This window comes from Thermobia domestica, chromosome 6 (assembly GCF_964235325.1).
Source record: "Thermobia domestica chromosome 6, izTheDome1.hap1.1, whole genome shotgun sequence".
In the NCBI taxonomy this organism is placed as follows: domain Eukaryota; kingdom Metazoa; phylum Arthropoda; class Insecta; order Zygentoma; family Lepismatidae; genus Thermobia; species Thermobia domestica.
The window spans coordinates 241,207,409-241,233,821 of record NC_137459.1 but is presented as its reverse complement, the minus strand read 5'-3'; the positions used below and the strand labels follow the sequence as shown (position 1 = coordinate 241,233,821).

The window sequence follows — 26,413 nt, the reverse complement described above, 5'->3', positions numbered from 1 at the left end:
TCTAACTAAAGTCAGATTTTCATGCGGTTTGCTGCAAATCATCAAGGAGGGATGGGAGATTTATGGGACTATGTTTTCTGGTTTAAAATCATCCGGGGTAATATAGAGCAGGCCGCAAGAAAAACAGCAAATATTCGCCATTGTACGTTACAGTTCGAATGAGATATTGGATATTTGAAGCGAGATCAAATGTTGAATAGAGATTTCTTGGGTGACTTAGAGTCGGTACCTGACATCTTTCACAACATCCACCAGCGAGGTCCGATGCTTCCATGTCTTCCTCAGAAGCGATCCTGTTTCCTGCAATTTATTCACTTACGACCATATTATGTCCTGTCTGGGGCAGATCGTGAGGCAAAGTTGCGTGCAAATTCCCTTTGCGTAGCAACAACAAATCCCGTTCTCCAAAAACTTTTTAACGATAAAATCACGTTGCTCCAAAGAGTACATTATTGTAACTGTGTCCTGATCATATTGATACAGTAGCACAGCATAATTCTCAATACAACGGCCCAGTTTCTTGTTCCTTATTGACTGTGGCGAGGTTGCCATCTAACGAAGAAACTCAAATCTCCACACCGTACCTCACCTAATTCCAATTCGATACAGTGGCGAATATTTGCTGTTTTCCTATAGGCGTGGCCGATATTACCCCAAATGAATTTAAACCAGTAAACATAGTTCCATAAATCTCCCAACGTTCCTTGATCATTTGCCACAAACCGCATGAAAATCGGACTTCAGTTAGAAAGTCAAATGAAATCCTTGACTTTTAAAAGAATCACCTTGTATATGTTCTATGATGTACTATAGGAAAGGTGTTTTTAGTTCTTCCTATAACTATTATCTGAACTTATAATTGTTTTATTTCTGACAAAAAGTGTCAGCTTCATTGTGTGATGAAAAGTAGTTTATAGTAATACCCCGCGAAAGTCATGTGCAAGAGGTAGTGGAGGGGCTACGGTGGCTCAGTGGTAGAGCGTTCACCTCTGGTGCTTGGGGTTCTGGGTTCGATCCTAGCCCCCGCCAAGTGAACTTTGTAGTGGACAAACACCGTGTGCGTGTGTTTACTCGGGGTTCTCCCGTTTCCTCCCACTTTCTTCATTCCACCATTTCATTCATTACTCACCATCACCGTCTCCTTTAGCCTACCCGGCATATCTGTGGGACGTAAAACTCAAAGATTTCATTTCATTTCAAGAGGTAGTGGACTGAAGGCAAAAAAGTAAATTTGCTTTTCTTGAAGTAGGAAATAACATTTTATTCGTTACATTTTATGGTTTTCGTTTTCACAATATGAAGTGTCGTAAATTATCGTAAGTGGTAATATTCAATATGTATTACAACGAATCTACCTAACACCTAAATTTTCCGACTCCGAGTTTTCCGTACACCGAATTTTCTGTACACTGAATTTTCCTAAACCGAGTTTTCTGACACCGAATTTTCCTACACCGAATTTTTCTAGACCTCTATAAAATAGTTTGGGGTATAGTAAAATTAAAATTACAATTGTATGGAAGATTTTGTGCTACCTTGTGGGAAACTATGGACTATGTACCTAGCAACACTGCTGCATTCGCGCCATTCATAAAGGAAAAGAAAACACAGATATTTATTTGGAGGAGAGGGCCACGTGATTATGTAGATGAGTGTGGATGAAATAGGAAAGTTAAGTGAAGCTAGAAAGAGTGTTCACTTTCGTGATATGTGAATCGCGGAAGGTATGACTTCTCCAGGATTATAAACATAATTTACATGCAGGTGTCCTTTTGGCACACCACTCGAAATAATTGTTAAAAAATCATAATTCTTTTACTAATTTCCTTATTGTCTCCTCAGTGGATTTCATTAGTGTCTTCTAAATGATATCTCACTTGACATAGATAAAATTCATGGGGGAGGCATCAAAAGTAATTGGTGAAAAATTACAGTTCTTTTATGATTTATGTACAAATACGGCGTTCGGATGTATGACAAAACTGCAGTACATAAAGCAACCAATATGTGGTAGATTGTCAATAAAAAGCACGAATGCTATCTAACCGAGGGAGAGCAGGGTGTAGGTGGGAAGCGCGAACGGATGCTAGGAGGTGCGTCCGAAGGGACCAGGTGCGTTAGAGAGGGTAGTGAATGATACGAGTTTCAATAGCACTTGTCATGGTTTCGTGCTAGTATAGGTAGATTACTTTCGGAACAGCCGTGAGCATTCGTACGTGCACCTCTGAATCCAGTTGCACAGCATGATGTTTCTACAACAGCGCGAAAACAATTGGCTAACAGCTCGCACATGGGAAGATTCTAGAACACAGGTCCCCCCCATATAGGTTAGTAGCTAGGTTGGTTCCTTTCTCTACCAAAGTTTTAGGACGATGTTTAGCAGACGGGGTCCAACATTTATTTTTCTAAAAAAAAAAAAAAAAAAAAGTTACAATTTTGGTAGTTTTTGTGCACATTAGGTTAGTTCAGGTTAGGGTAGGTTAGTTTGTTAGATAATATTAGTGTAAGAGTAGAACATAATTTCTGAAGAAAAAATAAAGAATTTCGCATATTTCTGTTAATATTAGGTTAGTTCATGTTGGTTGGTAGTTGGATTTGGTTAGGGTATGTTAGTTCTAAGTATTTGTATCTTCCATTTCTCCCGTAAATTTTGTATTTTTTACGTACTTCTGGACCCCGTCTGCTAAACATTTACCAAGTTCAATTTTTAATTCACGTGATATTGCCGAACGAGCGTTAGCGAGTGAAGGCGGGTTACAGCCTCGCAGGGCACGTTGTTTTCTGTCATTATTACAGATAATAGGAAGGAGGACCTGTGTTCTAGAACCTTGCCCTCGCACATACTGACCACTGTGCGCAACTCGTTACTCCCATATTCCGACTCGCTAACTAGATTCGTTCAAAATTCATAGCTGTTCCGAAAATAATCTACCTATAGCGCTCCACTTGTAAACATAAAATACAGAAATAATAAACACTTCTGACCAGAGTATATACACTTGTATATACTCTGGTCAGAAGTGCTTATTATTTCTTTAGTGAGTTCCAGAGTCGTGATGGATAGAGTTGCATAAAATACAGCTTCGGCACATTGTGCAGAAATACAGTGCCGGTGGACAATATTATCTACTACAATTATCTTTCGTATACCCTCACTTATTTTGTCCATCATAAAGCACTTGTAATGATTTTACACTAGTAACCCAGTCTTGTAAACCTAAAATACAGGTATATTGATTTTATTGTATCACCTGCAGAAATTTTTTCTGTTATAAATGTATCTTTTCATACAAGGTATTGAGTTTTTACCTGTAAATTTTCCAAAATGTTTTGTGCCAAAAACGATTTAGCGCCATACTACTTAATTATTTATGGTACTTCTGCAGATTGAATCACGGTTGCTCAATCAAAATACTTAAAACATGTTTGAAATTAAGTGTAGCGGGGCAATTAGATACATATAACCGGAGAAAGTACCGTATATATGGTACATTTCATGTAATAACACATGGAACGTATTTTGCAAGCTTTTGTGTGATTTTGAATACGTGCTGACATGAGTATGTTTATGATTGATCTCGATCAGGTTGTCTAGCTGTTCGCTGTGTTTAAGCAATTCATACATATACAGGGTGTAACAAAAAGGTACGGCAAAATTTCAGGGGTGGATTCCTTATGGGTAGACAAGCAAAGAAGTTCATATGATCATATGCCAGTAAATACATTGTCACACAGTTACGGTCATTGAGCCGTCTGATGCTGTGAAATAGTCACATTCTGGTCGTCCCTTAATTTGACTCAATTTAAACCTGAATAGCTCACCCCCTACTTGAGCTAGGAAGATAACTTTGGTATCAATTTGTTCTTGAAGTTTGAAGCTTTCGACTGATATGTATTGTATGTATGTGGGGCTACCACGGCGGATGGGGGAAGGAAACTACCTGTTCTTTTGTTTTTTGCATCACGTATCTACCCTGCCCCGTCCGCCGTGGTACCCTCCACGTATATCAGTAATTCACATAGTATTGCCGAACGAGCGTTAGCGGGCGAAGGCGGGTTAGAGCCCAGCAGGGTACGTTGTTTTCTCTCTCTATTACACCTAAATGGGAAGGATAACGTTTTCATGCCAAAATTCAAGTGAGTTTTGGCGTGAAAACGTTATGAGACATACAAAATATATATCATTGCAATCGTCTTAAAAGAGTTGAATCCATTGGAGTATCTGGCGGACATGTCCGGATTACAGAATGCATGTATATCTGATAACGTTTTCATGCTTAAACACAAGTGTGTCTGTAATCCTGACAGGATGTACCGATACCAATACTTTTGGATACATGTCTTATATATTATTAGGAATTTTCAGAACAATGAAATGATCAACATTGTAATAGTGTATATTAGATAATAAGGGAAGAAATTTGACATATAAAGACAAAAAGCAGAACTTCATATTAGGTTACACACACACAAAAAATATATTTTCTCTAAATTTAATCCAGCTCACATAAAATGAACTAAAAGGCAGCAAAAATACTTATATAGTGTAAAGTTAATTCTAAGAGTCAATGATTGATATTTAGAGTGATAATGTACTTTGATAGTTACATTGTATTTACTAGTCTCTATTACATACATATAATGCAAACTGATACTACCGTTACAGATTTTTGTTGTTTACAAACTTGAGTGCTGAACCAGATGTTGCTGTGTATAACATTAAAAAAAAAGTTATTTAAGCGAAGTCGAAAACGATAAAACTATTTATTGACTTTAGAACTAATTGTTTTTAACCAGTAAGTAGGAGAAAATAATGACAAAGTGAGCGTCTTGTGGGTTTCTTCTGAATCGAAACCTCTGTCTCGTTGGGGATTCAAATTAGGGGTGAGCTCCTCCGCGGCTAAGCGGTTAGCGTACGCGCCTTTGGCGTGGGAGACCCGGGTTCGATTCCTGGCGGGAGCTCATGTGGTTCGGATTCCACGTTAATCAGTAGGCCCACGTCTCATATAGCCTCGCTGCTGAACGGGACGTTAAACTCAAAATCAACTCAAATTAGGGGTCTGCTATCCTGACCATGGGTGCTCGAAGGGGGAGGGCAGGGTAGACTTCCGTTGCTCACGAAAATGTATACGTACTATAACAAACCACGTGTATTAAATATCAGACATAATGTAGCAACCATGGAATGGGCCCTCCTAGAAAATTGTCTTTGGACGCCCATGATCCTGACTGAGGACCTTTGGCTTTTCCTCCCCACTTGGCATCGAGAGACTGAAAATATCAGTTCAGTACGAGTATCGCAAATCAAAAGCGTACACATGCATTAAAAACATCGATTGAACAATTGATAATTTAGATCAACTTTAAGTCTAAAAGAAACCGTTGAAATATAAGTGTCACTGTTAATATTAAACAAACTGAAAATAGTTCGGAAAATGTATCGGTAAATATCGGTGTCCATTTGCCGATACTCCCAAAAGTGGCCGATACCGATATCCGGTACGTCCCTAATCCTGACATTTGCAGAAGTGACTGCAATGGATTAAACTCTTCAAGACGAGTGCAAATATGGTAATATTCTACAACGCTGGTGGGTTATCCTGGCATACGTGAAGGTTTTTTTTTTTAAGATTCGGGCTGTGAAATGTTTTCCACGTTTCTCGATCTTCAGCTTCCTCTTTAAACTTCCAGTACTTTCTTCTACTCTTCAAACCTAGATCAGTTGAGTTCACAAGATGTGTCCAATTCAATTGGCCTTTTTACGAAGGTTGCTGGCGAAAAGCATCCTCTTCTCTCCTATTCGTTTCAAAACATCTTCGTTTATTAGTCTCTCTGTCTATTTTAACTTTTCCATCTTCCTCCAACACCACACTTCGAAGCCCTTGAAATAGTTTTTCTCCAACTTCCGTAATGTCCAAACCTCTGAACCATACAATCCAATACTCCATCTGTAGCACTGGATCAACTTCTTCCTTAGTCCAATATTATGTCTACTAGTTAAGAATGATCTTTCCATGTTGAATGCGTCTTTGGCTGTGGTAATCATTGACCTGATCTCTTTGGTACAGTAAGAGTCTTTTGTCAAAGTACTTTCCATATACTTGAAATTATTGACCTCTTCAAGTTCTCTTTGTTCTACTCTGACCCGTAAGAGCGCAGTTTGCACGTGATATTCTCATGATTTTCGATGTTTACATTCCATATAGTTTCCCTGTGTCAACTGTTTTGTCAATCATGTCCTGTAGTCCTCCTTCGGTTCTAGATATAACAACTGTATCATCTGCATACCTGATCTTGCTAATGATCTGCCCTCCAAATCCCATTAATATTTCCTTCATTAAACGTTCAGTGTAAATGTTGAATAACTGGGACGACATACTACATACTTGTCTGACTCCTCTTCCAATCTCCACACTATTGGTTTCTCCTCCATTCAAGTGCAACTTCAGTCGTTGTCGTACGTACAGGTTGTGAAGCGGTCGTCGGTCTCTGCAGTTGACCCCGATTTCTTTTAAGTATTTTTGTAAGTTTGGTCCAATTAACCCGGTCGAAAGCTTTTTGCTACTCGATGGAGCACAGACATAACTCTTCCTTTACGTCAAGAACTTGTTCTGATATAATTCTCATCAACTCAGTGGCATCTCTGGTGCCTTTTCCTTTTCAGAATCCAAAGTGTTCTTCCTCCAACATCTCTTCAATTTTACTTTCCAGCTGCCTGTTCAGTATGTGCACCAGGAGCGTCATTTCAGCTTTTGCTTTGTGGGGAATGGGAGGGGGGGCGGGAAAGACCTCTTGATATAAGTAATATTTCGCAGTTTTCACTCATTTACTACTATTTTATTGATAACATTTATATAAATCTCGAACACACGGGGACGGGGGCAATTGTCCATCTGTGCCCCCTCCTAAATGACGTCCCCGATGCGCACAATAATCTTTCCAGTGTGTGGAAATTAGGCTAATGCTTCTATGATCGCTCCACTTCTTTACTTGCTTTTCTTGGGTAATGCAATCATTGTAACATGAAGCAAATTCTTGGCTATTCTCCACTCATTGCATTTTCTCCTAATCCCTTGAGCAAATCTGCTGGTATCTCGTCGTCTCCAGTGGCCGTCCTCCTTCACATGTCTTTGTTGGCTTATACTACTTCACTTTTCGATATACGCGTCGTTTTTCTTTATCGTCCACCTCTCTCTCTACTTCGATTGCAGTTCTTGTGATCATACAAATCTTTTACAAGTACGTATTCCTCCTAAATTCTAAGGACTCTTTGATGGTCAGTGACCACATGACCTTATTGATCTTCGATTCCAAATGTGCGTATATTTTTCTTAGGCTTCCCCCCTAGTTCTTGTGCTTTCTGATACATCAGATCATATCTGCCGCGCCGTTGAAGTTCCATTAATTATTTCATCACATATCTGTTCCACGTACTTTTCTTTGGCTTTGTCCGTCTCCTTTCAATTCATTACTCAGCCTTTGTCCGTGGTATTCGCCTTTCTGCGTTCCTCCTCTTCTTAAGCATCGCTTCAGTTATCCATGATTTTCTTGTTGCTTTTTTCATCCTGCTAATATTATTGTGGAATGTGTAAGTTGAATCTGTTTAACTTTTCCCCAACTATGTTCTACATTGCATAACATATCGCCCATTTCACAGAATTTTTCTTTAGTTTTTTCTTTCACATCACTGTCCATACTTCTTAGTCGCTCTAACTTCCACTTTCGATTTTTCATCCCATTTTCCTTGATTAACTTCAGCAAGGTTTGCACTTCCACCACTGGGAGATTGCGATCTGAGTCAATGTCCACTCGCGGTAGTGTCTTCATTTCTCGTATACCACTGCCGTCCTAAGCAAAAAGTCCTTAACTCCACATTTTTCGAAAATCGAGATATTGGTATGGGAATGTTCGTAGTAAAATTCTACATCTATCTGAAGTGAAATTGTAACTGTAACTGTAACTGAAAGTAAGTAAAAAGACCTTAAGTGGCAATTCATAAGCAAAAATATTTAACTGTATTACCACACAAATTTTAGATCGTGAAAATATATTTAATAAAGTTTTACTGAAATACAACAAAATTGAACGTACAGCCTAAGCCAAAATGCGTTTTGCTTATTTTCTCGAAAGTATGTGAAATGGAGATAAGGCCTTTTCGCTTAGCAGGGCAGACTATTCCTGAAACGTTGGTTCACAAGAATGTAATAGATTTGGTAGTGTTTCTTATCTCCTGGATTTTTCTATGTGTACAGCTTGTTTTTTCTTTTCTTAAACCACTTATTCGTCACCACCATATCATGTTGCCTACAGAAGTTGATAAGCGTTTGGCCCCATTCTTTTCTTCTACCTAGTCCAAATAGTCCCACACCTTTGCAGCTCCTTCTTCACCTACTACGCTGTAGAAATCCTCCATTACTATGGCGTTGGCTGTACCTCTTCCCTCCTGATATTATGTGTCACTAATATCATTTGTGTTACATTTATTGTGAAAGAGCGGGAACATGGCATTGTGTTAACCAATAATGTGCGGTTTTACTCTCTCTCACTATATAACAAAGAACCACGAATACATATATTGGGAATCTCCACATATGCAGAAGTGATAATTAGAAATTACTCTTCTTTAACGCGTAAACTTACCGTCGTTAAAGCGCATGCTTTCTATGATGCACCCTTTCTCTGATGTCCGGTCCCTCAAGTTCACCCTGTCCAGAACCAGATTATTTGAAATATTCGTTTGTATTGACTACCTCGTACAAGTTGAGGTCAACGTAAAATCGTTTGAGGCACTGAAAAAGTGCGCTGGTGAAGAATATGTCAGCGAAGCTTTAGGTGAAACGTATAGGGATTAAATTTCACAGAAGGGTCACAGGCTTGCCTTACACTAACCTAACCTTACTGTACTCTAGCCTAATCCTACCACACTGTCTACTCTATTCTTCTCTATACTACACCAGGGTTGGCAAAATACTTTTTTTTTTAAAGAAAAATCGATTATTTTGGTTTAAACCCCCATTTTTTTGTTTTGTTTTGTTTAAACCAGATTTTTTGGGGTTTAAATAATTTGCTCAGAGTATTTATATTACATATAGACAAGAGTAAGTTTGTTTCGCGTTGGTGTTATTATGCAAGAACAGGGTTATGCTAGAAGGAGACACATAAGCTTTAAGCTGAATTCAAACCGCTTCTCGGCTTACATCCGAGAAAAATTGCCCTCCTTTTGGGCTTGGAACACCAGAATGGAAGTTCCATCCACTTCACTTCAACACCAATAGTATATTCACTTATTCGGAAATCAGGACTGTCCCGTTTCACTATAAAGTTGGGTGGTCCGTTCGGTAAATTTCTTAAATCGGGAAACTGCCGCCTTAGCACCGGGAAAATCCCGTCATTGCTTTGGGTGTAAAATTTTACGATCAACGTATCATAATTAGGGATGGCCATTTCCGGGAAAAGAGTTTTCCGGAAATTTCCGTCTTCCGATTTTCCGGAAAATTTTCTGTTTCCATTTTCCGGAAAATTTCCGTCTTCTGTTTTGCCGGAAAATTTTCCGTATTCCGATTTTCCATAAAATTTTCCGTCTTCCATTTTCCCGGAAGATTTTCCGTCTTTCCTTTCAAATATTTCAGTTTCCGGAAGAATTATATTCCGTTTTCCCTGAAAATGTGGTCATCCTTAGTCTGTAGGAAGTTTAACCTTTTAAAGAGTTCTGGTATATTTATGGCGTTCATTGAAACTCGACTCGACTCTAAACCGACATCATTGATCTCCACTCGAGAACTCGGCTCGAAAAATTTCTTCCAACTCGACTCGAGTTTCGAGTCGAGTCGAGCCAAGTACTGTGTGTAGTTTCAAGTACTTTCTTCAAGTATCCTACATAGACAATATAAATATTAGCAATGATACTTACTATTACTACAACTTATTATTATTAGTATAACAACACCAGCGTATATAAACATGAATGATAGGCGGTTTGTATCTGAATACTAAAAACTAGTTGACAGCTGACCTCGGAAAAGGTGAAGTCAAGGAGGCAAGGACATCGTTCACGAGGCTCTGGGTTTCAGTTCCGGAGGAGCAAGTATCCAGGCTCGAACCAAAAATCGTTAAAAGTTAGACTGCGTCGGTCAAACATGTTCAAACCTGCTCGGCTCGGGTTCTCAACGGCTCTAGTGGCTCGGCTCAGAGCTCATTCACAATCGAGCCGATGGCTCACCTGAGCCGAGTCGGTGCCTCATCTCAACCGAGCCGGCTCGAGCTGCTCCTCAGTTGAACCGAACTGAGCCAGTTAACATCACTACCTGGGATGGGCTTCTGCTTCGGCTCAAAAGTTAGATCGTGCAGGTCTCAGCCTTTGTGGTAAGGACTACAGTATATACCGGTGTTTACATTTGAGGCTGTCTCGTTATAAAAATCCATAGTCGTCCTGTTAATCGAGACGAGACGAGATGCGAGCAGTGTCCCATCTTCTGAGCAACACTAAAAATGTTCCATATTACTGCTTACATTTCTTATGACTTTCGCTTTCTAGTTTAATCAGGCCATGATCTCAAAACGAGCGAGCTGTTTATCGAACTCGACTCGACTCGAAACTCGACCTCAAAACAGTGACTTGGCTCGAAACTCGACTCGAGAAAATTACCTTTGACTCGACTCGAATTTGCTTCGAGTTTCGAGTCGAGTCGAACTTTAGCTCGACTCGTGCCCATCCCTAATAAAATGCATACTAGCGGAAGGCTTCATTCCTCAGGAATACTTTAGTACCAAATCATCTTTCTAGCTTAATTAGGGACTGAGCTATTGATTTTTGTAAAAATAAATGTAATTTACGTCAAAAAACTGAAACTCCAAAAATTGTCTTTGCCCCCTCCCTGCTCCCCCGATTAAGAATGCAGACGACCAGTAGAACGTAACACAAAGAAACTACATATTCAGTGAACAGAAATTGGGAAAATCCCGATTTCTTTCTCCGGAATTGAACATTTGTACGGATCGAGATTAGGGAAGTTCCAGAAATTTGATCTAACGGTTGAATACAGATGGCAAGCAGTACCTGTGAGCGTGTAAAAGTGGAATATATATGCCTATTTAGATTATTGTTTTAAACAAAATAAACATTTTAAATGTGTTTTTGTTTTGTTTAAAACACAGTACTTTGTTTTAAACATAAAAAACGCTCTTTTTGTTTTGTTTTTTTTTTTAAAAAGTTTTTTTCAACCCTGATGAACAGTGACATTTCCGATCCAGTTTAAATCCAAATTCAACGCCGTGACCTGGGGGAGGGGAGATATATATATACAAACGATAGAAAATAACCGATATTAGTGTCGAATCCATAGTTTTTGGGATTGCCGTGATGAACATGAACACTTCCGACGCCGTTTAAATCCAAATTCAGGCCTGCAACTTGGGGGTGGGGAGATATATAAATATGATCGAAAATGACCGATTTTAGTGTTGAATCCATGGTTTTTGGGGTCCTGAGATGAACATTAACATTTGCGATGCTGTTTAAATCCAAATTCAGCGCCTCAGCTTTGGGGAGGGAGAAGGGTGGATATATAAAAATGATCCAAAATGGCCGATATTAATATCGAATCCATAGTTTTCGGGGTGGCTGAGATGAACAGTGACACTTTCGATGAAGTTTAAATCCAATTTCAGCCTCATTAGTACTCCTAAAGGGGGAGGGTGACATGTAAAAGTAATTGAGAATGACTGATACTAGTGTAAAATTCATAGTTTTTGGGGTCCCTAAGTTCATTGGTGACAGTTTTGGTGGCCTTTATACCCAAATGGAACGTGTTCTCCTCGTTCGAAGAACGGGTATGCCTGCTAGTCTTTAATAATAACGAACGGAAGTTTCACATGTTAAATTCTTTAATATATTTGTTGCTGCTCAAATTTACCCACTTGTGCGGTGTATGTATGTATATGTAAATAAGATCATCTCTCTTTTTGAGTTGTTCGAAAAATATATACAAATAAAGAGGATTTTTTTTATGGCAAATCAAAAAACTAAAAAGTAAAATTAAAAGCTGTTGATTTAAGTAGTTTTTCTGCTAGCGAAATATATATATGCTGCAGACACGTTACAGCAAATAAGATTAGCATCAGGCGAAAAAGTAGTCTAAATTATATTTTCTGGGTTTTGCCAATATTTTCGAAGAAAAGAATTTTTCTAATGGGTTCAAAGTTTCCAAAAATTTTATACAGCACAAGGAAGATACGTATCTCCGTAAAATATATATTTTTGATTTTAACATACTGGTATTAACTAAAATGATTCTGACCCTCTTATTTTAACCTGCCATAAAACGGTAACTTTATAAGATTACTTAAGATAATTTACATGCGTATATGTTAATTAATCTAACTAGGATTATATTTCAGTATCTTTTGTAGCCATAACTCTATTTTATCACGGGGGGCGCGGTGGCTCAGTGGTAGAGCGTTCACCTCTGGTGCTTGGGGTCCCGGGTTCGATGCCAGCCCCCGCCAAGTGAACTTTGTGGTGGACCAACACCGTGCTCGTGGGTTTTCTCGGGGTTCTCTCGTTTCCTCCCACTTTCTTCATTCCACCATTTCACTCATCTCTCATAATCACCGTCTCCTTTAGCCTAACCGGCATAACCGCGGGACGTAAAACTCAAAGATTTCATTTCATTTCATTTCTATTTTATCACGGTGCTAACTTTAAAGGAGTGGTGCAAATATATTTGTTGCCACAAAATTTCCCTATTCTAATACAAAAAACAAAGCTACTCAATGATCTTAACTGTAAACTAGTAACTATAAAATAGTTTTTATTTTAAAAGCATAATGTAGTAAAATATTCGAAAATTTCAATTTTTCCGTTTTTTTCCAAGCTCGAAAAAAAAAACAGTAAAAAACGTGTTTTTTTACCCAAAATTTCATTTTTTTTTCCAGGCCTTTACAACACTATACAAGATTACTGCATGTGGATTCTATAGAATCTAGGGCGCCGATTTCTCTGTAACTTTGGGGATCCATTCAGATGCAGAAAGCATATTTGAGAGTTTTAAGACGAATTCAAATTATGCAAAATATTGTATATTTATAAATACAATGCAGGGTCGACATGAACTTTGAGGGAGCTGTCCCCGGCCCCCCAGGATCTGTGACCTTGACAGATCACCGTGATCATGATAAGCAATGAAGAAATGGTTGGAATAAAAACATACCAGTTGTACTAATAACACACTGGTAGGGGTCTGCCCTCAGGCACACGCATAATCGGGAATTCCCCGAAACACCGCATGATTGGAATTTCCCGGTACAAACGAATGATCCGCAAGCCCTCACGTAAACAGAAAAAAGTACGTGATTAAGGAAGTGTACAAATAGATGTAGTAGGAAAGAATGTTTCGTCGCTGATTTACTCGACTTTTTCTCTCCTATCCACTGGAGTTGAAGAACATTGCCTCATTTACTCGCGTAGCATTTTTCGTTATTTTTCTTAATGTAAGACGACTAATGTCACTATTCCAAGTGAACATTTTTATTTTCCGGAAAATTTTCCGGTTTCCGGAAAATGTGGCCATCCCTAATCATAATCACTACGCTGAAACTGAGGTATTAAATTACAAATTTAATATGTACTCCCATGCGCAAAAAAAAATTGCGCGTATACTGTAACTGAAGATTTTTCGTATTTATTCCATTTTCCTTACGTTTATAGGTAAAATTCAAGTATTAGTATGTGGAGATAATAGAAAGCAATCCATCTAAGGAAATATTTCCAAAAAATATAATAAAATAATAAAAATATAAGCAAAAAACAAAATTATGCTCGGTTTTGTGTATACTGGCAACGATGATTTCTAGGGATTTTTTCAGTAGCAGAGCATGATTGCGGAGGGAATTCAGTAGGGGAGTCGAGGAGTTGGATCAAGGATCAAGGATAGTGGACTAAAATGTTGCATTTATTGGTTAAAACCTAGTGTGTAGATTGCCTGCGAAATATAAATTAGCTTCTGTAACTAAGATGTCGTACGAAAATATAGAATTAAACAGAAAAACTCTTATCTTAAGGTTCGAAGCGATACGGACCATGGTTATGAAGATTATGTCTTTTTTAAAAAAAGAGCCAACACCACGTAACCTCAGTGGTTAGGTGGATAGAGTGGCGGACTTGTAGTTATTTCATTATTTTGACACCACATCGAATCCCATCCCATCGCATCCCTTTTTTTTTTTTTTTTTTTTTTTTTATTTACAAAACATTATAGGAAGTGTATAATTTTGATGTTAATAAGAACCGAAACAATATAATAAGGAAATAATTTATTGATAGTATCCTTTAATCGACGTATTTATTCTGTATTAGAATACGTGTACTATTGGAAACAGTTATTGTTTTCAGTTTATAGTCTTGTATGTTACTTCCCGTTCTTGAACAGCAGACAACTCACTTCGGGTTTGTGTGTCTGGAACAGGAAAAAGAACATACGCGACCTTGACAGCCTATCCAGTCTTACCCCTTGTTACATCGACCTGATGTTAAATTATCGTTTATGTGTGTGTGTGCTTGTGTTTTTTGCTTTTTAGAGTATTGACTTTCTCTATCTCTTTTTTTTTTCATATCCACAAGTGCAAGAATGCTTTCGTTGAACGTAACTAAATTATACAGATCTATGTATGCGGAACACGAATATTTCCAAAAGATAGCATGAATATGAACGATAATCATACCATATTTCTACATTATATAGTAGCGTGAAAAACTGATATTAAAATGATATAACAAACAGGCATAAGTTTTTTTTCTAGCATGGCAACACATTAAACGTAACTCATTAAATTTTGGGAATTACAAATTATCACCTTACGTGTCGTTGTATTCCTATTCTTTTTCACGTTCAAGCGACGAAAGAAGAAATTGTAGTAATAGTGATAAAAATCGAATTCGAGATTTCAATGACCAAGTTTCACGTACCCACATATCGAAAAAGTTATTTTGATGTCTGTCCATCTGTTCGTTTGTCGGTTCGTCACGCTTTTACATGCATTCAAATAGAGGCCATACTGTTCGACGTATCTGGACCGAATTCTAGACGAATTTTTTATAACACTTTATCGTTTCGAATTCTATATCCTCCGACACCTAAAAATAAGTGTAGTTTACTGATGAATGAAAATTTAAAATAATTAAATTGTTTCAAAAACAGCTGTAAAGATTTTGCTTATTTTTTTACAAGTATAGTATGAATTATTGCTCTGAAAAAAAATACATAAGGTGTAATTTACTGTATGGGATGCGTTTTTTCGAATAATTTTCTCAATCACATTTCATAAATAATTGTATCATTAATAACCTAACAATATGACACAACTCGTTCGTCCTGTAAACATTCAGAAGGAGTAGTTTACTCTTCTCCAACGATTTTCCCATTAACGCCTGACGCAATTTTGTTCATATTTCATAAATAAATGTTACATAAATAACCTAACGATATGGTATAATTCCATCATCCTAAAAAGCTAGAAGTGGTATATTACTTTTCGGAGCAAGTAATTACCCTACGATTACCCTACGATTTTGTCGAGAATGACTCTGGCAATTTTGTTCGTATTTCATAAATAGCATAACTCGTTTGTCCTGAAAAGATACACAAGGGATATTTTATTCTTCGGGATGACTTTTTTGACGATTTCACAGAAAGTACTCAGAAGCTTTTGCTCATAGTTCACATACAATTATTTCCTTAATAATTCTAATATATGGCATAAGTTATTTCTAACAGAAATATGACCAATGGGTACCTTACTTTTGGACATAAGTTGCTTTGAACAAAGTTTTCCAAAACACATTATTTTATTCGCATTTCCCAAATAAATGTTTCAGTAATAGCTGCAGCCTAACACGAGTCAGTTTAAGAAATTCGAGCGAGAAAAATCAGTGCGTTTCATCCGTACCCATTCTTAAATATGGGGGGCGCGGTGGCTCAGTGGTAGCCGGTGGGTGTAGCCGAACGGTCTGAGGCGTTAAGCTGATGATCGTAAGGTGAAGCCCATTGGGGGTTCGAGTCCCTCTGAAGAGCAAGGGTGGAATTTTAACTGTCCTCGATGTTTCTGTGTTCGTGTCCCTGTCGTGTCCAGTAGTCCTGAGAAGTGGTTAAAATAGAAAAAAATAGTCACGAAGTTTAAAAAAAGTGGTAGAGTGTTCACCTCTGGTGCTTGGGGTCCCGGGTTCGATCCCAGTCCCCGCCAAGTGAACTTTGTGGTGGACAAACACCGTGCTCGTGGGTTTTCGCGGGGTTCTCCCACTTTCTTCATTCCACCATTTCACTCATCTCTCATTATCACCGTCTCCTTTAGCCTAATCGGCATAACCGTGGGACGTAAAACTCAAAGATTTCATTTCATTTTCATTCTTAAATATATTTTTAAATGTTACACCTAATCACAATTTTCCTAACAAAATCGAAACTTCTATTTAAATGTGCCTTGTTGTGGCCAAATGGTTCAAGTGCATTGGTTCTGGATTTGATTCCCGGTGAGAGTTAGTGTATTTTTATACAACGTTAAGGTATAGGTAATAAGTAGGTGCAAAGAGAAAAGTGTTTAAACAAGCTTAACCAAGCTAATGAATAATACAATATTACTAAATTATAGAAGAAACGTTTTTAATATTAGATATTTGCGTGTGAGATATCCAAACGATGACTGTCAACTACAAAGGTAAAAAAGTAAAACATCCAATACCAGGTTAATCAGTGGTCTCTAGGTAAAGCTATCCTACTAGGAAGTGATTGAGATACCAAAAAATGTTGTAATCGCTGAGAGACATGTTAGGAGCATACATTGGGTGAGAGATTTTAACTCATGAATAGTCTGCACCTTTTGTTGGTGTATTGAAGTGCGTAGGTGGTGTGTGTTTGGCACATCGGGTTCCTTTGTTGTTAGTCGCAGCTTTCTAGACCGGATGCAGTTATTCCCGGTAGAAAATATACATTTCTATTACTATTAAAGTAAATAATTACACTCATTCCCTCAATGTGACACTTGTTTGTTTAACTGTATACAGACAGCTGATCCGTGGAAGAATCGTTCATAATAATAAATAAAATAAACTCGACAAATATTCTTGTAAATAATAGATAAAAGTTTGCGTCACACTGTTCATTTTGCTGGGCACGCCAGTGTGCCCCGTTATCCGGTTGTGGCACACTGGAATGTAGGGTATGGCTTTCTAATTTTTCCCAACTATTTTAACTGCTTCAATTGAAATGAATTTATAATAATAAGAGAGTGAATTTAATCTTCTTACCCTTCGATTTAGAAATAAGGTCCGCTAGAATTGTATATATAAAAAATTATAATACTCAGAATTTTATAGAGTAGTTTGTTTTATTCGAAATGACATACTTCCTGCAACTGTTTGGGTTGGAATTATTTGAAGTCAAATCTTTAAGTTTTACGACCCACGGTTATACCGGCTAGGCTAAAGGACACGGTGATGAGAAATGAATGCAATGGTGGAATGAAAAAGTGGGAGAAAACGGAAGAACCCCGAGAAAACCCATGCACATGGTGTTTCTCCACCACAAAATTCACTTGGTGCGAGCTGGGGTCGAACCAAGGATCCCATGCACCAAAGGTGAACGTTTTATCACTGAGCTACCGCGGCCCTTCTGAAATTATTTATATTAGAGAGTGACTACTTTATGAAAACTTGATATCGAACACATTTGTTTAAAAATACCAGCTTTTTGAGAAATATTGCTTAATATTCAGAAAACCTGTCAATAAAATAATAATAATAATAATAATAATAATAATAATAATAATAATAACTATTATTATTATTATTATTATTATTATTATTATTATTATTATTATTAATTAGCTTAAATTAAAAACTCTCTGGACCTAGTGCATTGGCACAATTCCACGAATTAAAAAGAATGTGTTTACTTCTCATGTAAGTGTAGAAGGACTTAATCCCTGTTGCTTTCAATATACGAAGAAAGTGTCCAACTTTCAAATGATATGCTACATAAAATGCCCTATGCAACATAATGTAGTATAGAGTCATCATTTCAGGTTGCCTAAAGAACACTTTCGTTTTAGCAAGAAAGGAAGAAAATAGAAAATACTGAGTTTTAACCTAATAGAAAGTTTGCAGATTTAAGGGAAAATGCACAGAGTTGTTGGATATAAAATGTAGTTCGGATTAATGGAGTAAGACACCGTAAATAGTTTATTGTTTGAAATATACTGGGAGTGACCAAGCCATTACATATGGGAATATCGAAAGAGATACGTTAATGGTGTTAGTTGCAAACTGTTTTAGAAATGAAAAATTTAAGGAAATCTCTAAAACTCTGATATCACATATCCAAGTTGACTGACTGTTAAGTAAAACTGTCAAATCTGAGTAAAGCAAAAAAAAAAAAAAAAAAAAAAAAAAGTATTAATGACGTGTGTTACAGTTTCAGACATATCATTCTCATATCAAAACTACGATAGAAATAAATTATGAATAAAGGTGAATTCACAGTTCTGGAATACCAACAAATGATTTTGCTAGATGTAAATTTTCGGAAAACTTTTTTAATAAGGCGATTTATTTTTTTGTTTGTTTATTAGCTTCCCCATGCCGTAAACGTCGCCAACTCCTAGTGGCCCACTTGCCGGTAAATGGCGATCGTCGATATAGCGACGTGTCGAAGGATTGCCGCTAGTGTGCCACTAGTGGCAGGGTTTCGTCGAGTCAAAGCAGATATCTAGAATCGGGGGTATCGGGAAGAAAATATTTGCAACCCATCGCATTGACAGCAGAGGAAGATATCGAACTAACGGACAACAAGGAAGTTGAAACAATAATTAAGAAACTAAAAACTAAAAAAGCTCCAGGATTGGATGGTATAGTAAATGAGATCTACAAAAATAAAAAGGATATTTGGACTCCATATCTAACAAAATTGTTCAACACCCTACTTAAGAAGCAGATATTTCCCTCGTTGTGGAAAGAATCGAAATTGCTAATTTTGTTAAAAAGTCAGGATAAAGATTTAACAGAAGTGAGTTCTTACCGTCCAATCTGCCTTTTGAGAAACATCTCAAAATTATTAGAAAGGATAATAGCAAATAGAATTCGACGAAAGCATAGAAATATCGAAGATGATAGTTTACAATATGGTTTCAGAAAGGGCAAATCTACGGAAGATGCCTTAAATGCATTTGTGTATCAAGTTAAGGAAAGTAGCATGGAAAGAAAATATGCACTGGCCCTGTTTTTTGACACAGAGGGAGCGTTTGATAATTTATGGACACCATCTCTCATTGAAAGGTTAAAAGAGCTAAATTTATCACAATATTTAGTAAATATAGTTAGGGATTACTTCTTGAATAGACAGATCATCATCCATGAAAACCTGGGAAATATCAAAGTTACTGCACAAAAGGGATGTCCGCAAGGATCGATCTTAGGACCATTGATGTGGGATTTGGAATACCAGCCGTGTTTAGAAAGACTAAACCAATTAGAGGAAACTGAACGAGTAATTGCTTTTGTTGATGATTTGGCTGTAATAATCTCAGCAAACTCTAGAATAGAATTGGAAAGAAAATCAGCACGAATTATAAACGAATTACTTGATTGGTGTGGAAAGTCTAAGCTAAAAATCTCTGAGAGGAAAACGGAATACATGATTTTTGGAAGTAAATTATTAAGAGGACCAATAATTAAAATAGGCAACAGTAAGATCGAGAGGGTATCAGTATTTAAATATTTAGGGATTATGATAGACGATAAACTGAATTTTGGAGAGCATATTAATTATGTTACTCAAAAGGGTCATAAAGTAACTAATAAACTCATTTCATTGGCTCAAACAAATTATAGGCTACCGAGAAAATTAATTAAGACTTATCAGGAGGTAATCCTAAGCGCCTCGATGAACTATGCTTCCAGCGTATGGGCACATTGATTATTAGAGAATAACTCCTTAAAAGCAAAAATAAATCGCCCACAAAGAAACCTTTTAATTCGGCTCATTGGTGCCTTCAGCACGACACCGCACAGCGCGTTGTGTATTTTGATGGGTTTCAAACCAATGTATTTAACAGTAATCCAGAGAGCGGCAACATATTGCTATAAAAAAGGAAATTTAAATAAGACGAAAGAACTTTTAGGGACCAAAGCACAAAAACTCGATGAAATAGAAAGACAAATTCAACAAAAATGGATACAGGACTGGCAAGTAGACAAAACATCAAGAAGATTATTCACGTTTATTCCAGACGTTGGAAGGCGACTCAAATGGAATTACTTCAATCCCAACAAAGGACTAATTCATTTCCTAACAGGACATGGTCCCTTTCCAACCCATCTTTATAGAATCAACAAAAAAGAACATGATAGCTGTGAATGTGGAGAACAAGGGACACCTGAACACAATGTTCTGTGGTGCCCGTTCCTGGAGGAGTACTTGCGAATTCGTGACCAAATTAGACAGAAAGATATAAAAGCTATCTTAGAAGATGGAGAGGATTATAGAATCCTGGCACATGTAGCAGAGGAATACTCAGAACTATGCAGAAAACATTTTACAGAGAAAACACAAACTAAATGAACATAAAATATGGAAAACAGAATGAATGAGGATTCCTCCCTCCTAGACCGAAGGAAACTTCTGGAAGCGCTGGATCTCCGCGCCCCCAGGAAGGAGGTTGAGTGATGGTGTGTGAGTGCCTAGAGCATTCTCGGTCTTTGACTGGTAAGGAACTCCGGATGCTCTTGGAGCGTATGTGTGATGCGATGGTGACGGAATGAGTGTTAAATCTAGAGCCGTGGGAATAAATATACACTAATATGTAATAGAAACAATCATATAAAAATATCCCAATTTTGACATGAAGACTCGGAAATAGAGCATCATCTCGAAGCCGCTTCGCGATTTGGTTACGATAGCGTGCGACTTTCGGTCCGTGGGTACACGGCGGCGGGACACAACTGACCAGGGCCCGCACTAAGTGCTCCGAGTGTGTCCTGGGCTTCATGTCGATACTCACGGTCCGTTTCTGATGTGTAGGATGAACCGAGATCAATGAATAATACAGCTACATCAACAAATACAGCCATAATCAAAATTTTTAAACAATCAGTGAACCAACTTTATCGATATGACACTTAAATGCATTATAGAAAAGTGGTGTGTTAGTGAAGTTATGTGTAGTGTAGTGTTTAGTGAAGTGATGTGTATATAGTGATTATTAACCACACAGGGGAAACCGTGACACAGGAGAGGAACGCACATACAGGTGAAAATCATTTAGGTGGGAAACCAAGATTAGGAAGAGTATCAGCAGTCAGCAGTAAGCAGACACCGAAGTTATCAGAGTGTGATAACAGGAATTTTTCGTGTTATTTAATAAACTCTTAAAATCAATAAGACGAAAATAGAAAATGTATGTTTTGGAAATATTAAACAATTGTCAACTTACTATATATGACAATTTAGGTAGTAGCTAGATAGCAATCAAATTTGTTACGTAATACGATAATAAAATTAGATAGTAATTTAATTCTTGTTTAGTTAGTTAATATTGATTAGATAGCTCAAATCCTTTTGTTTTTCTTTTCGTTTTTCTTTTTGTTTTTAAATTTTTTTTTTTGGTTTTATTTGTTGTTCATTGTTGTTGGATGTTGAGTTTTGTGGTCTCGTCCTTCCCACCGTTTTCCTTGTTCCCTGTCTTCTTTTCAATTATTGCAAATAAAGGATGTTGAAAAAGGCTAAAGAAAAACAAAATGCGATGATGATAGCCCGTTTCGGTTAAAGTCTTCAGATGCCGAAACTGAAGAGGCAGATCTAAGCATTATTTAAAAAAAAAAAAAAAAAAAAAAAAAAAAAAAAAAGGGGGGGGGTATTGAAGTTACCACCACGTAAGAACGAGGACTTCATTTTGGTCCGCGTTCGTTTGATTTGTCACGGAAAATCGTAAAGGGGCCAACATGAACTATCACCAGTCATGTACATGCGGTTATTATTATATATTATTTTTCGCTGACGAATTGTTATTATAAGGAGAATACTTGAACTCCGGGGGTCAAGAGTAACTCCTGCCTTTACATCATGAAGTGAAAAATCTTGAGATGGGTGTGTATAATTGTATGAATTTAGTTGGCAACTGTCGCCGATCACTAGCAAGTGAATATGGGAGAACTATGAAAAAAGTAAATAGACGCTTGCCATTTTGTTATAAAATTACATGACGAGTGCATTTGATCTGATTCCAAACAGTTATCTTCAAATATACACGGTTAAAGGAGCACTCTGATTAGAAATATTAAAAAGACTTCAACGATTTATCACTCTACAAGCTGTGTCTTCATAGTCGCTTCCGTGGCGAGTTCGGAAGATTACGCAACTAGTAACCCTAAGGTTGATGGTTCACGCCCAGCTCACGGCACTTTTGTTTTATTTTTTAAAAAATGTTTTTAGACACCTTGATGCAAAGAAATTACGCATATAGGCGATTTAACGTATTTTAGGGGAATAATTTTGTGGTTCGTTGGCGTCCCGTCGCTTCTCTGCCGGTGGTGGTATAATTTTCAAAACGGAAGTGTTACCAATTTTTGGCTGCGGGACCGCCAATTTTTGGGGACATGTCACTAGTTGCCTATCGGTGGTCCACCGACGCTTACGGCATGGGATTTTCCCCTCACGAGTGAGGCAGATTGTAATCGACCAAGAGTGTTTTGGAAAAATGGGAAACATCTTCCGACTTCGACTTCTGAATAATACGTTTAGGATCATGTCGAATCAAGGCTGCGGCACGGGAAGGTAGAACAAGTGAGGCAATCGTTCCAAGCACTACGCTCGAGAGTTTCCGTCTCATTCAAGACTTAGACTCTTCAGGAAAAGTAACAAGTTTATTACTTGTAATTCATTCTTTGAGTCAAAGTATTTTACAATAAACCATCGTTTTGTAAGATATTTTTACGATTGTATACTATTAATTTCGAAAATTGTACTCATAATATAATTTCCCATCATGGATTTGAAAAAAATCAAAGTTGGAACAAAGAAAGATCTTCGATCCACATGTCTCTTCATGTTTGATATGGAAGTCTCATCTTCATTATTGACCCTTAATTTATTTTAGTCCTAGGCAACGCGAATCGACGGGATGGCTCTAAGTGAAAACATTCATTTAGATGGTTAAGTAATCAGGAAATTCCCGCTGTTATTTCACGAAACACAACAGATCTTGAGAAAAAAAAAAAAAAAACAATTTTGCTTACCAGGGGGAGGGAGTAAATCATCTGCATACGTTTTTTTTAACTAGGAAGAAGGCAAGGGCGCCGATCCTGGGGGGCCGGGCCCGCCCAAAGCTCATGTAGGCCACCTTTGTATTTATGAATATACAATATTTGGCATAATTTGAGGGTAATTTGTCTTAAAATCCTCATATATATATATCTTCTGCATTTGAATGCCCCCCCCCCCAAATTTACAGAGAAATTGGCGTCCTTGGAAGGTCTAGTGAAATGAATAAAAATGTGATAACGTAATACTTGAATAACTCTATCTAATGGAGGAAAGTAAATTAGTATTCAACACTTCTTTCAATTTTAAGCATTTCAAAGATTCTCGTAATTTAGTAGCGTCCCGGATTTGCATTTTTGAAGTACAGGAACTTTATCTATACCTTAACGTGGGAATCGGTTTCGGACCATGCACTTAAGCCGCTTTACCATAGAGGCACATGGGAGTTTTTCTTTCGATTTCCTTAGGAATATTGCGAATGGTATGACTTAAAACAATGTTAAAAAAGAATACACATCGACACAATAAGATGATAATCTGATACCTAGGAAATATATTCAATTGTTTTTAATTTGTTCTCACGCTACCAAAACAGTACTTACGCTTTTTTTATTCCATCCTTTTAATATAAGCATTTCACACTATTGTCAGTTCTAGGATGATACAATTCTAGTTCATGTATATGCTAGCTTTGGAAATACAGTAGTTTCGCTTATCCGACATAAACAGGCAGTCAGAACGCTGGATAATATGGATGTGTTAAGAAAAGACCTATTAAAAGTAAAACTTATGATATAATTTTACATATTACGCATCTAATAATAATGTTTTATAACAAATAACTGCACTGCACTGAATCAGGGACGTATCCAGCGTGAGGGCCTGAGGGCTGTCACTCTCCGAAACTCAAGCACTTTTTAATAAACTTTTTTTTAAACCCTTTTTAGGTTCTTTTATATCAATTTACTAGTAGTCAGTGTCCAAACTTTGGGCAATGTGCTGTTGTCTTGTTATAATTCTAAGAACATACCATAATGCCATTATACCAGGTGGAATTAAAGAACAGTTTTAAATAGGATTAACATTTCTTTTCCGTTCTGTTTTTAACTTTAATATATTAGAACGATACACTCAATGTCTTCTTGCTATTTTTGTTATGCGATATACGTAGCAGACAGTTTTCTTTAGTTACATTTTTCTCGAAAATATGTTTCATTTTGTTTGTGCTATAATGCAGTTTACAAAATAAATGTAAAGTAAATGCGGTTTATAAATGAAAAGTAGGAAAAAGTTTAAGAGGAGTACAGAACTGTTGCATTATTATTATTATTATTATTATTATTATTGATATTTTTAAAACATTAGAATTACGTGCTTACGAGGACGTAATTATACGTAATTAGAATCATACGTGTTGGGCCCACTCCGAATAGAAAACCTGGATACGTGTCTGCACTGAATGATAGACGTATGAGTCAAGGGCATGTAGAGGGCGCGCTAGGCAATAGACTCCAGAGCATGAAAAATAGATTAAGACCACAACTTGCAGTTCTTCTTGCCGATTGGTGCTATTTGCAATGATATATCGGATCATACGGTATGTGGAACAAAGGATGGTCGGATAAGCGAGACCATGGTGTATTGGTGTTTCACGCACCTAAACCTGTAAAATGTTTGTATAAACAATTATCTTTCACTCCCTAGCTAAATTTGTGGGTATGATCACACACCTTGCCTCATAAAGTATAGTCTTATAAAGAAAAAATATTTTTTTTAGGTAAAACCTAAAGAAAAGCCAACTTCAATAATTTTTTTAAAAATAATAATGGCAAACTAGTCCATTTCATCACGATAAATCACTTTTGGTACTAAGATGTCTTTTTCTGTCCGTATATATCCTTCACACTTTGTTGGAGACAAAATTGTTCTTTCCCCAAGAAAACAGGATGAGAGAAGCTATACAACAGCATGAACAGAAAACAATAGCTATTAACAATAGTTCTCTAATCCTGGATAAATACGTCATTACAGCAAAATATCAGTAAGTTGTCCTTATTATATTGCTTCGGTTCTTATTAACATGAAAATTATAATGTTTTGTAAAAAAAAAAAAAAAAAAAAAAAAAAAAAAAAAAAAAAAAAGGGATGGGATGGGATTCGATGTGGTGTCAAAATAATGAAATAACTACAAGTCCGTCACTCTATCCACCTAACCACTGAGGTTACGTGATGTTGGTTCTTTTTTTTAAAAGATATAATCTTCATAACCATGGTCCGTATCGCTTCGAACCTTAAGATAAGAGTTTTTCTGTTTAATTCTATATTTTCGTACATCTTAGTTACAGAAGCTAATTTATATTTCGCAGGCAATCTACACACTAGGTTTTAACCAATAAATGCAACATTTTAGTCCACTATCCTTGATCCTTGATCCAACTCCTCGACTCTCCTACTGAATTCCCTCCGCAATCATGCTCTGCTACTGAAAAAATCCCTAGAAATCATCGTTGCCAGTATACACAAAACCGAGCATAATTTTGTTTTTTGCTTATATTTTTATTATTTTATTATATTTTTTGGAAATATCTCCTTAGATGGATTGCTTTCTATTATCTCCACACACTAATAACTGAATTTTACCTATAAACGTAAGGAAAATGGAATAAATACGAAAAATCTTCAGTTACAGTATACGCGCAATTTTTTTTGCGCATGGGAGTACATATCATTTAATAAAATTAAAACTCAAAGTTTAGCCCAAGCTAATGTGGGGAACTACGTAGGCAGTCGATAGAATTTGCCAATTTCTATCAATATATTTCAGCAACCTTGGCTTCTTTATAAAACAACAGGCATTCAGGCAAGCAGATATATATAATTTGTTTTCGTTTCGTATCTTCAGGCTTAAAATCCTTATGTAATACCGAGGTTATCAAGGAGAAGATTCGATTAAAGTGTCATTCGAACCGCTACTTGGTTTACACTTGAGAGAACGGTTATGCTTCGACCGAAAATTGAATATGGGACGCCTTCATTAAAAGGTGAAAAGGAGATATAAAACTAATGCAGATGGTTTCATACGTGGAAACGTCAACATACAGTTCACACGA

At 37.0% G+C, this 26,413-nt stretch overlaps 1 protein-coding gene across 2 annotated transcripts in view; it reads left to right on the top strand.

Annotated features, from left to right (window-relative positions):
• The first annotated feature begins 1,571 nt into the window (after positions 1-1,571).
• The window catches only part of LOC145688442 (uncharacterized), a 187,710-nt gene continuing 162,868 nt past the window's right edge, over positions 1,572-26,413 (top strand). For both annotated transcript variants that reach the window (XM_081762676.1, XM_081762675.1), the window contains exon 1: positions 1,572-1,724. The gene's annotated coding sequence lies outside the window, so the exon portion shown is untranslated. The remainder of the gene's footprint in view (positions 1,725-26,413) is intronic.